At 40.2% G+C, this 12,787-nt stretch overlaps 1 protein-coding gene across 1 annotated transcript in view; it reads left to right on the top strand.

The window, feature by feature from the left end:
* Positions 1 to 12,787, top strand: part of AVEN (apoptosis and caspase activation inhibitor) — a 187,096-nt gene that overhangs the window by 153,740 nt on the left and 20,569 nt on the right. The window lies entirely within an intron of this gene.

Here is a 12,787-nt window from a genome sequence, read left to right as displayed (position 1 = left end):
AATGAGGTTTCACCGTGTTAGCCAGGATGATCTCGATCTCCTGACCTCGTGATCCATCCGCCTCGGCCTCCCAAAGTGTTAGGATTACAGGCATGAGCCACTGCGCCCGGCCCATTCAGCTGTTTTTTTGTTTTGCTTTTTTAGGGACAGAGTCTCTGTCACCCAGGCTGGAGTGCAGTGGCACAATCATAACTTGCTTTAACCTAAAACTCCTTGGCTCAAACCATCCTCCTACCTCAGCCTCTCAAGTAGCTAAGACTACAGGTGCACACCATCATGCCTGCATATATATTTTTTTAAATTTTTGGTAGAGATAAGATTTTCTTATGTTGCCCAGACTGGTCTTGAACTTTTGGCCTCAAGCAATCCTCCTGCCTCAACCTCCCAAAGTGCTGGGATTATAGGCATGAGCCACCAGGCCTGGCAGCTGTTGTTTAAAAAATAAATTCATGACCGGGCGTGGTGGCTTATGCCTGTAATCCTAGCACTTTGGGAAGCTAAGGCAGGCGGATCACCTGAGGTCAGGAGTTCGAGACCAGCCTGGCCAACATGGTGAAACCCTGTCTGTACTAAAAATACAAAAATTAGCTGGGCATGGTGGAGGCTGAGGCAGGAGAATTGCTTGTACCTGGGAGGCGGAGGTTGCAGTGAACCAAGATCATGCCACTGCACTCCTGCCTAGGCGATAGAGCGTGACTCCATCTCTAAATAAATAAATAAATACATAATGTTTATTGAGGTATAATTTATGTTGAGCAAAATTCACCCTTTTTAGATATACAGTTTTTACAAATGTAAGCAGCCTGTGACCACCACCAACACATAGAACATTTTCATCATCCCAGAAAGTTCCCTATGTACCTTGGCAATCCTTTCCTGGCAACTGTAGATTTGTGGATTTTGTCGTTTTCAGAATGTTATGTAATGAAACCCTATAGTATGTAGCCTTTTATGTCTGGCTTCTTTCACGTCGCATAAGGCATTGGAGATTCATCTATGTTGTCGCACTTACTGGAAGTCTGTTCCTTTTTCCTACTCATTCAGCTGATTTTTGAGTGTCATTGCATGCTAGCTATTATGCTAATGTTCTGCAGATAGATTAATGAATAGGGTGGGCACAATGTCTACCTTTTGGGGTTTATATGTCAGGTAATAACAATAGAGGATTGTAAGTGCTATGATGGTGTGAGTACAGTGTATTTTATAGGAGTACAGAGGAGGAACATTGAACAGATTTGAAGGATCTTAAAAGGCTTCTTAGAGGAACTGAGCTTTAACTTGAGACTGGAGGATGAATGATGAGGCTCCGGGCAGATGATGAGAGGGATGGATGCAGGCTTATACCAGCTTCAGAGTTGTTAAAAATTCAGGAACTTTGCAAGTTAGTGGCTAAATTTTTGATAGATTGAAATTGGCCATGGTGGGTGTGCTTACACCATGGATATTGTTAAACACACCAAATGAGGACTGTCTCGCAGCCCCCAGACAGTTTTCTTGCACACCACTGGATGGACAAGTATTATAACCAGGAGAGATAATTAACATGAATGCAAGAAAGAACGTGGCTTTTTTGAAGAACTAAAATTCGGTAGAGTTGAAGTATAGAGTGTAAGGGAGAGAACTGAGGCCTGGAGAATTTGATGGGGGCCAGATTGTATTGGGTGATGTAAGCTATGCTAACAAGCCGTAATGTCCTTTTCTGCTAATTTCATATCTGTGTCAGTTCTGGCATTATTTTGATTGATTCCTAAAATTGGAATTACTTGGTCCAAGGATAAAATTTACTTTGGAACTATTTGTTATGTGACTCTATTGATCTGCTGAAACACAGGTCCAACGTGCAAATGCCACTCATAACATGCTCATCCACTTTTACACAAATGTGTGTTAAGTGCCTACTGTGTGTCAGACTAGAAGCTAGTGATACAGAATGTTACCCAAAGTCCCTGCTCTCATGGAATTACTGCTACTTAAATGTCTACTAAAGGGAGAAGAAAATTTACATGAATCACCCATTTCCTGAAAGCCCTATCAGTAACTTTTGTATTTACGTACACAATTGTATTAAAAGCCTTATTATTATTAAGAAGTATAAGCCCTTCTACTTATTAAAATAATAGTATGCAGATTGAAATCAATCCATTCCTTCTCCTCTTTAGGGAGCCATTATTTTCCTGCTTCTGTGCATGCCGTGTAATTTTCGATGGCATATCAGAGATTGCTTTTACCTTGTTGAGTGCAGTCATAATGTTGTATTCCTACAAATACTATGTAGTTTTTATTAAGGGGTACAGTTAAGTTACTTGGAAACAGTTTGATGTTTTTAGGTCTTGCTTTTAATATTTGTTAGGTGAGACCAGAGCAATCTTTTGTGTAGAGTTAATTATTCTCTACTACAGGAAGACGCTTTTGAACTCTCTACCCACTGCCTCAGGAATTCTCTACCCAATGCCTTATGCCTTAGGAGGCGTGAATTAGGAGCCAGACTTTTTGACTGTTTCAGGTAGGAGGATACATTTGATCCCTGGCCTCCATCTTGGCTGGATATAAAAGTTATTGCACCTTATCTAAAATTAGTGGAGGGCAATTATAGAGAGGTTTAACTAAGAGTCTGGCAGGATCGGATTTGCATTTTTCAAAGATCATTTTGAATATAATACAGAGATGGCTTGTTCTGTTTATCTGGTGGAGTTGGTGGGGCCTTCAGAATACTATATTGGAGGTAGGTAAACCAGTTAGAATACAGCTGCAGTGATTCAGTTAAGAAATAGTTATGACTGGGCCGGGTGCGGTGGCTCCTGCCTGTAATTCCAGCACTTTGGGAAGCTGAGGTGGGAGGATCACTTGAGCCAGGAATTCAAGACCACTCTGGGCAACATAGGGAGACCTCATCTCTTCAAAAAATAAAAAAAATTAGCTGGGCATGGTGGTGAATACCTGTAGTCCCAGCTATTCAGGAGGCTAAGGCGGCAGGATTACTTGAGCCTGGGAGATTGAGGCTGCAGTGAACTATGACTGCACCACTGCACTTCATACTTCATACTGGGTGACAGAGTGGGGGCCTCCTTTGAAAAAAAAAAAAAAAAAAAAAAAAAAAAGAGAAAAATATAGTTGCATTGAAAACGGTGTCTGAGTTGTTCAAAAAGTATCTCTGAAGTAGAAAATATAAACCATTGCAGAACAACAATGAAAAAAATAGTAGGTTAAGCTTCAAAGATCGAAAAATCAACCCAAGTCTGATTTAAAAAATACATTGTCATACTAGAGAGTAAGTTCGTTTGAATTCAGAGAACGTGCCCACCAGTGGTAGAATCCAGACACCTACAGATGGGTATGAAGGAGCTATGACACTGAGCACTAGACGAAAGTTAAAGATGGAAACATGCTTTCAATAAAAACATTCTGGAATCTTGCTATGCCATAGAATCGATAATCTAAAAGGTAGCCCAAACTTTAATTTCCAGATGGCACCTTTTAACCACATAGATAACATCCAGCAATTGGCATCTAAAGATACACAAGTTAGGAAAAAGTTATATGGAAAAGGGAGAGCTTTAAAAGCAATTAAAACAGCATTCTATTATTATTATTAATTTTTTTTTTTTTTGAGATGGAGCCTTGCTCTGTCACCCAGGTTGGAGTGCAGTGGCACGATCTCGGCTCAGTGCAAGCTCTGCCTCCTGGGTTCACGCCATTCTCCTGCCTCAGCCTCCCGAGTAGCTGGGACTACAGGCAACCTCCACCACACCTGGCTAATTTTTTTGTATTTTTAGTAGAGACAGAGTTTCACTGTGTTAGCCAAGATGGTCTCGATCTCCTGACCTCTGATCCGCCCGCCTCGGCCTCCCCAAAGTGATAGGATTCCAGGCGTGAGCAACCGTGCCTGGCTGCATACTATTATTTTAATAAGTAGAAGGGCTTATACTTCTTAATATACTTAATAATAAGGCTTTTAATACAATTGTGTACGTAAATACAAAAGTTATTGATAGGGCTTTCAGGAAATAGGTGATTCATGTAAATTTTCTTCTCCCTTTAGTAGACATTTAAGTAGCAGTAATTCCATGAGAGTAGGGACTTTGGGTAACATTCTGTATCACTAGCTTCTAGTCTGACACATAGTAGGCACTTAACACACATTTGTGTAAAAGTGGATGAGCATGTTATGAGTGGCATTTGCACACTGGACCTGTGTTTCAGCAGATCAATAGAGTAACATAACAAATAGTTCCAAATTTTATCCTTGGACCAAGTAATTCCAATTTTAGGAATATATGTCAAGAATAAAATATGCCCAAACCATAGCTTTACATTGAAGTGTGAATCTTGAAGAGCCACCTGTAGGGGAAAGCTGCATTTGACAGATTTGATGATTTTTTTTTTAGGGGGGAGAAGGAGTGTCGCTCTGTCATCCAGCCTGGAGTGCAGTGTCACGATCTCAGCGAACTCCACCACTGCCTCCCAGGTTCAAGCAATTCTCCTGCCTCAGCCTCCCAAGTAGCTGGGACTACAGGCGCATGCTGCCACGCCCAGCTCATTTTTTGTATTTCAGTAGAGATGGGGTTTCACCATGTTGCCCAGGTTGGTCTCAAACTCCTGAGCTCAGGCAGTCCATCTGCCTCGGCCTCCCAAAGTGCTAGGGTTAGCGCCGTGAGCCATTGCGCCTGGCCTGATTTTTTTTTTTTTTTTTTTTAAGAGAAAAACCCTATCACCCCAACTGCGTGTGTTCTTCTACTTTGTTAAACTTTTAGTTACATTTATAGTATTAGCTGTCAATGGTTTCAGTTTTGTTTACCAGAAAAGAGGAGTAAGATCCTAATAACGGCTTGTCAGTGCCTTCCTGTTTTGTAGCCACACTACCCAGCATAGGTGCTTTCTGGAGATTTGGTAGAGTTCAGTAGCTCCTTCCTGATTCTGCACTTTCGGTGCTGGTAGAGCTATTTAAAATTCTTGGCATCAGCCAGGCGCAGTAGCTTATGCCTTTAATCCCAGAACTTTGGGAGGCCGAAGTGGGCAGATCACCTAAGGTCAGGAGTTTGAGATCCGTCTGGCCAACATAGTGAAACCCCATGTCTACTAAAAATACAAAAATTAGCCAGGTGTGGTGGTGCTCACTTGTAGTCCCAGCTACTGGGGAGGCTGAGGCAGGAGAATCACTTGAGCCTGGGAGGTGGAGGTTGCAGTGAGCCGAGATCACGCCACTGCACTCCAGCCTGGGCAACAGAGCGAGACACTGTCTCAAAAAAAAAAAAAAAAAAAAAATCTTGGCATCAAGGTTGTTCCTTCTTCTCCTTCTTTTCTGTTTGAAAAGCCTTGAGTTGGAACTTGGTGTCACGGATGAATTGATGGAACACTGTGACCACACTCTCTTCCAACTGCTTTGATTTATTACACATTTGGTCTGAGCCAGAAGTAGCTAATCAGAGAGGCTGCATGTGCACGGTGAGGAACCCAGAGACTGGACGCCACTTTCTGCTTTTCCTGTCACCGACTTTAAGATGCTTCAGGTAGAGCTCACGTTTCTAGTGGTAGTGATGCCAGTTTTTATTCAGGAAAGAAAGTCCAAAAAAACAAAAGTAAATTTCTGAAGAATTCACATTCTGCATTGCAAACAATAGTTTCAAAACAGAATCCTCAGGAAAATACTACTTTCTTTGTTTCTTTTTTCCACCCAAGCTGGAGAACTGGGTTGTGCTCATACCTCACTATAACCCCCCATTCCTGGGCTCAAGCTGTCTTCACAGGTAGCAGGGATTACAGGTGCGAGCCACCACGCCCTGCAAATACTACTTGCTGATATAAGCAAGGCTGGTGTTTGTATGAATTTCTTCCTACATGTTAAAATTTCTGTGGGGATACAGCCAATATCGTACTGAATGGGCAAAAACTGGAAGCATTCCCTTTGAAAACTGGCACAAGACAAGGATGCCCTCGCTCACTCCTATTCAACATAGTGTTGAAAGTTCTGGCCGGGGCAATTAGGCAAGAGAAAGAAATCAAGGGTATTCAGTTAGGAAAAGAAGAAGTCAAATTGTCCCTGTTTGCAGATGACATGATTGTATATTTAGAAAACCCCATCATCTCAGCCCAAGGTCTCCTTAAGCTGATAAGCAACTTCAGCAAAGTCTCAGGATACAAAATCAATGTGCAAAGATCACAAGCATTCCTATACACCAATAACAGACGAACAGCCAAATCATGAGTGAACTCCCATTCACAGTTGCTACAAAGAGAATAAAATACCTAGGAATCCAACTTACAGGGGATATGAAGAACCTCTTCAAGGAGAACTACAAACCCCTGCTCAACGAAATAAAAGAGGACACAAACAAATGGAAGAACATTCCATGCTCATGGATAGGAAGAATCAATATCATGAAAATGGCCATACTGTCCAAGGTAATTTATAGATTCAGTGCCATCTGCATCAAGCTTCCAATGACTTTCTTCACAGAATTGGGAAAAACTGCTTTAAAGTTCATGTGAAACTAAAAGGAGCCCGCATTGCCAAGACAATGCTAAGCAAAAAGAACAAAGCTGGAGGCATCATGCTACCTGACTTCAAACTATACTACCAGGCTACAGTAACCAAAACAGCATGGTACTGGTACCAAAACAGAGAGATAGACCAACGGAACAGAACAGAGGCCTCAGAAATAACACCACACATCTACAACCATATGATCTTTGACAAACCTGACAAAAACAAGAAATGGGGAAAGGATTCCCTATTTAATAAATGGTGCTGGGAAAACTGGCTAGCCATATGTAGAAAGCTGAAACTGGATCCTTTCCTTATACCTTATACAAAAATTAATTGAAGATGGATTAAAGACTTAAATGTTAGACCTAAAACCATAAAAACCCTAGAAGAAAACCTAGGCAATACCATTCAGGACATAAGCATCGGCAAGGACTTCATGACTAAAACACCAATAGCCATGGTAACAAAAGCTAAAATAGACAAATGGGATCTAATTAAACTAAAGGGCTTCTGCACAGCAAAAGAAACTACCATCAGAGTGAACATGCAACCTACAGAATGGGAGAAAATTTTTGCAATCTACCCATCTGGCAAAGGGCTAATATCCAAAATCTACAAAGAACTTAAACAAATTTTCAAGAAAAAATCAAACAACCCCATCAAAAAGTGGAAAAAGGATATGAACAGATACTTCTCAAAGGAAGACATTTATGCAGCCAACAGACACATGAAAAAATGCTCATTATTACTGGTCATCAGAGAAATGCAAATCAAAACCACAATGAGATACCATTTCACACCAGTTAGAGTGGCGATCATTAAAAAGTCAGGAAACAAAAGATGCTGGAGAGGATGTGGAGAAATAGTAATGCTTTTACACTGTTGGTGGGAGTGTAAACTAGTTCAACCGTTGTGGAAGACAGTGTGGCGATTCCTCCAGGATCCAGAACTAGAAATACTGTTTGACCCAGCGATCCCATTACTGGGTATATTCCCAAAGGATTATAAATCATGCTACTATAAAGACACATTTACACGTATGTTTACTGCAGCACTGTTCACAATAGCAAAGACTTGGAACCAACCCAAATGTCCATCAATGACAGACTGGATTAAGAAAATGTGGCACATATACACCATGGAATACTATGCAGCCATAAAAAGGATGGGTTCATGTCCTTTGCAGGGACATGGATGCCGCTGGAAACCAACATTCTGAGCAAACTATCACAAGGACAGAAAACCAAACACTGCATGTTCTTACTCATAGGTGGGAATTGAACAATGAGAACACTTGGACACAGGGCGGGGAGCATCACACGCCGGGGCCTGTCGTGGGATGGGGGGGTTGGAGGAGGGATAGCATTAAAAGAGATACCCAATGTAAATGACGAGTTAATGGGTGTAGCAAACCAACATGGCACATGTATGCCTATGTAACCTGCGTGTTGTGCACATGTACCCTAAAACTTAAAGTACAATAAGTAAACCGTTAAAAAATAGTTAATACAATGTAAAAAATATTTCTGTGGGGATAAATTTCTAAAACTTATTAACAACAAGGGGAATGTTTAAAAGCCAGACATTTTAGTATATCTTTTAGGATTTTTTTTTTTTTTTTTCCAGACAGGGTCTTACTCTGTTGCTGGAGTGCAGTGATGTGATCTTGGCTCACTGCAACCTTTGTCTCCCAGGCTCAAGGAATCCTCTCGTCTCAGCCTCTTGAGCAGCTGGGACTACACATGTGTACCACCACGCTTGGCTGATTTCTAAAATTTTTTTGTAGTGATGAGTTCTCACTATATTGCCCAGGCTGGCCTCAAATTTCAGGGCTCACATGATCCTCCGCAGCCTCCCAGAGTGCTGGGATTATAACTGTGAGCCACCATGCTTGGCCAATTTTACCTTTGTAATGGTCATGTTCATAGCTCATCAGCTAGTAAGTTTGCACTATTCACTTGTCTTGGATAGTGGTAATTGTTGGAATATTACATTTTGAGATCCATCCTTAGTTCCTTTTCATCTTTCTCCCTTTTTTGAGAGTGGTTTAAGAAAATTCTAATTGAAGATCTCACTTGTTCTTCCCACTTGTTCTTCTTTGAGTTCCTTTTTTGAGTTCCTTCTTTGAGTTCCTTCATTTACTAGAAATTTCTGCTTGCAAACAGAATTGTGTATTTTACATTTTTGCCCTATATTTTTGGCAAGCTTTGTGGGACTAACATGATTTTCCCCCTTGTTTCTCTGTTACCTTATCCCCTTTATGGCACATATGTTCATTTGTTGATTTTTTTAGACTTGTATTCTTGTTCGTTTGCTCATTCTTGCATGCATATATTTACGCATTATTCTTATTTCCCTCCTTACTAAATGCACATTTACTAACTGCCTACTGTGTGCCAGGCACCGCACCAGTCACGGGAGTAGTAATAAACACTGGGCCCTGACAGTTTCAGTGCTTTACCGAAGGTGTGTACATACAGAAATCAGGTTGGCTTCGTGTGGAGCAAGGTGGCATGGAGCCCCAACAAAGATAAGATCACTATACACCTCAAACTACTGAACATATAATGTGTAACACCCCTTGAAGAAGTAAAAAAACCAGAAAACCAAAAAACGTTTTGCATCAGTGAACAAAAACCTAGACACGATCAGTGATGCACAAACATCCCCAGAGCAAGATCATTTTGGCACATCGGAGAGGGAACTTGCCTTGACACCTGGTGGCCACTTGGTTTTATGTGAAGTTTGGAATCGGTAGAATGTAGGGTTTGTATCGATCTGCCTTGCCGTACCTTGACCCCGTTGGTGGGGAGCACATTTGTTTGCACATCATTTTCAGGACTGAACTTTGAGTCTCCCCTCTAATTGTATGCCTGATTTTCTGTAATACGTATGCTGTGACAAGAAGCCACAGCTGCTCCGTTAGTCTCAAAGGACATGACCTGAAAAAGAATAAAAATCACAGTTTGCACATATTTGCTCTCATTTTTAACAGGAAGGCTAAACAAAAAATTTAAAAATTCGAATTACTCTGTATGTCATTTGCCCATTGAAATCACAGCTCAGTAGAATAGTGTTTTTCAAAACTAAAAATAAAACCTAATGAGATGAGAAGGCAAGTTGGATGCGTTATTTTTTTTTTGTATGCAGACACATATTTCATGTCCATTGGGTTGAATAGGAGAGGGAAGAGGCAGAGAAACAGATAATTTAAAATTTACATTGCAGTGTGAGACAGGTGTATTCAAGGGACATTATGAACGTCCTAATTAGTCTAATATTATTTTATAGTTTTCAGCTAAGCTCATAGTGTGCACAAAAACAAAACAGACTCACAAGCCAACAATGGGGAGAGCAATAAAAGCAAGAAATCTGCTGGATACTTAAAGAAATGATCTTGGCATTGGTGGGAAAATGTTTTGTTACACTGACATAGATTAAAATACTAGCATTATTTGAATAATGTGGTTTTAGAGTTTTTGAATTTATGTGTCATTTAAAGCCTTTGTAGTACAGCAGTCAAAAAGATGCCCATTTTTATGATTTTGTTAATAGATTTTTCGTGTTTGTATTTAGAAATTTGGAAGATGTTCAAAATATTAAATGATAATTTTCTGAAAGGTATATTTTCAACTATATAAAAATTAAAATAATATTTGTAAAATATCTGTAAGAAGTACATCTCACCTGAGTTATATCAAAATAGCAGAAAAGAATCCCAGGCCGGGCGTGGTGGCTCACACCTGTAATCCCAGCACTTTGGGAGGCCGAGGCGGGTGGATCATTAGGTCAAGAAATTGAGACCATCCTGGCCAGCATGGTGAAACCCCATCTCTACTAAAAATACAAAAATTAGCTGGGTGTGGTGGCGCGTGCCTGTAGTCCTAGCTACTTGGGAGGCTGAAGCAGGAGAATCGCTTGAACCCAGGGAGTTGGAGGTTGTAGTGAGCTGAGATCACGCCACTGCACTCCAGTCTGGTGACAGAGCGAGACTCCATCTCAAAAAAAAAAAAAAAAAAAAAAAAAATTCCAAAAGTATTTTCCATAGGCAATTTAAAATTAATATTAATCACATTGAATATAAAAATATTAAATATATTGAATATAAAACATTAACATTAATAATTTGGAACAACAAATTAACAGTCACTCTTAAAACAATGTATTGACTAAATATTAATATTGACATCTTTGCAGTTGTAAAGTTTCATCCAGGAATGTTCCACTTTTCCATTTATACCTTTGTCCTTACCTTTGATTACTCCCTTGCTCAAATTTTATGCTCTAGTAACAGCACATTGCTTGCAGATCCCACAGTACCTGCATTTTCTCCTTTCTGATTTTGGCTCTTCCTTTAGTTACGGTCTCCTGGCTTTTTGCCTGGTCAGCTCTTTGTTTTCCTTTGGATCAGGTATTCACCTCTTCTAGGAAGCCTCACTGACTCTGCCCCAACCTGGATTCACTATGCTCCCCTTCCCCCTGCCACACACACATAATGGTCCCATAAGACTTTGTGTCTCTCATTGTATGTTCTGTAACTGCTTATTTATGTGATCCTTAACTCATTAGGGTATGGCATTAATCTATTTAATTTTATGTTTTCAGCACTTAATACAGTATCTGGCTCGTAACAGATTTTTGTTACATGAATAATCAAGGATCTTTCTGTGTAGTTTTGTGTTTTTCTTCATATAGGTCTCACCCATTCTTAAGGTTTTGTTGCTGGCATGGAGGGGTTACTTTTTTCTACTTAAAATTATCTGCTTGTTTATTGGTAGTATGTAGGAAAGTTATTGATCTAGTTCTTCTTTCTCTTCTGTTCTCCCTGGGGGTGAACTAGGTGTGGTTGCACAATTGCTGATGGAGTTGGTGGGCTTTCAACTTCAGGCACCGGACCTGGAAGCTTTGATTATTTGTATGGTGGTTTTCACCAGCCAAGTTAACTAACAGTCAACATTTTAGGTGTCAGACAAGTTATTAGTGAGACACATATAAGCTTCTTAGTGGACCATATCTTTTCTAAGTAAATTAGCACCACGAGCATATCATTGTGTGTATAAAACAGTAAAGGGAGAGAGTGTGACCCCCTCTAAGTCCTTGAGGAAAGAATTCAGATTTCCTTTAAATTTTGTTTTTTCTGTTTCATGCAGTCTTCTCTTGTCTTGTTCAACTCAGAGTCTGTCTGAGAATAAGGAAAACATGAGTGTGTCTTCTATATTTATGTTATTAACACACCATAGTGTCTGGCAAATAGTTGTGTTAAAATGTGTGAAAAATGAAAATTAATAAATTAAATACAATCATTACTTCCAAAGTCTTTCCCATTTTCCCCTAGAAAGGTAGTAAACAATATTTATTTTGGTAAAAGCTGTTACATTCTGCTGGAAACTAGAATTTTACTGGATAATTACCCTATGTTAGAATTGAAAAAAATGTTGAAAGGCACATTGTCTAAAATTCCAATTTGAGAAGTTTGAATGTTACAAGTAGCTTTCAGAATGATGGGAGACAACTCATGCTTTAGTGAGCACAGTGCCTCCCCTAGAAGCAGACCCTTATTAACCAGCTATTTCTCAAGTAGGATGGTCCCATAACTTGTCACAGAGAGCATTTGCTTCCTAACCCTATATTCATTCTCCCTTTTTCTCTGTGGTAATAGAACCTCTGATTTTTATCTGGTCCCATGGCCACCCAAAAAAAATTATCTTACATACTTTGTGGTTTGATAGAACTATGATATATTTTTTATACTTATGATACAGCTCTGTCCAAAAGAGAAATGAGTGGAAACATTCTGTTGTAGTTTCTAGAAAATCTTAATAGGTAGACTCTGCATGCCTTCTGCCCCTTTTTCTTTAATTATTTTTCTATCTTTCTGTCTGGAATTTTGATGGGATAACAGGAGCTCTGGTTCTCATATTGGACCATGGCAAGAAGGACCTCCCCAGGCATGGCAGAGCAATGGGAGGAGCCTGGGCCAACTATACCAGCCTTTGACTGCTGGACTCTGTACTTCATTTAGTTGACAAATGTTTTAGTCCATTCTCACACTGCTGTAAGGACATACCCAAGACTGGGTAATTTATAAAGGAAAGAGGTTTAATTGACTCACAGTTCTGCAGAGGCCTCAGGAAACTTACAGTCATGGCGGAAGGGGAAGTAGACATGTTCTTCTTCATAAGGTGGCAGGAGAGAGAAGAATGAGAGCTGAGTGAAGGGGGAAGCCCCTTATAAAACCATCAAATCTCCTTTGGGAGGCTCACGTGGGCGGATCACGAGGTCAGGAGATTGAGACCATCCTGG

This window comes from Macaca thibetana, chromosome 7 (genome assembly GCF_024542745.1).
Source record: "Macaca thibetana thibetana isolate TM-01 chromosome 7, ASM2454274v1, whole genome shotgun sequence".
NCBI classification, from domain to species: Eukaryota; Metazoa; Chordata; class Mammalia; order Primates; family Cercopithecidae; genus Macaca; species Macaca thibetana.
Note: the sequence above shows the minus strand (reverse complement) of the source record. Positions and strands in the feature narration are given on the sequence as shown.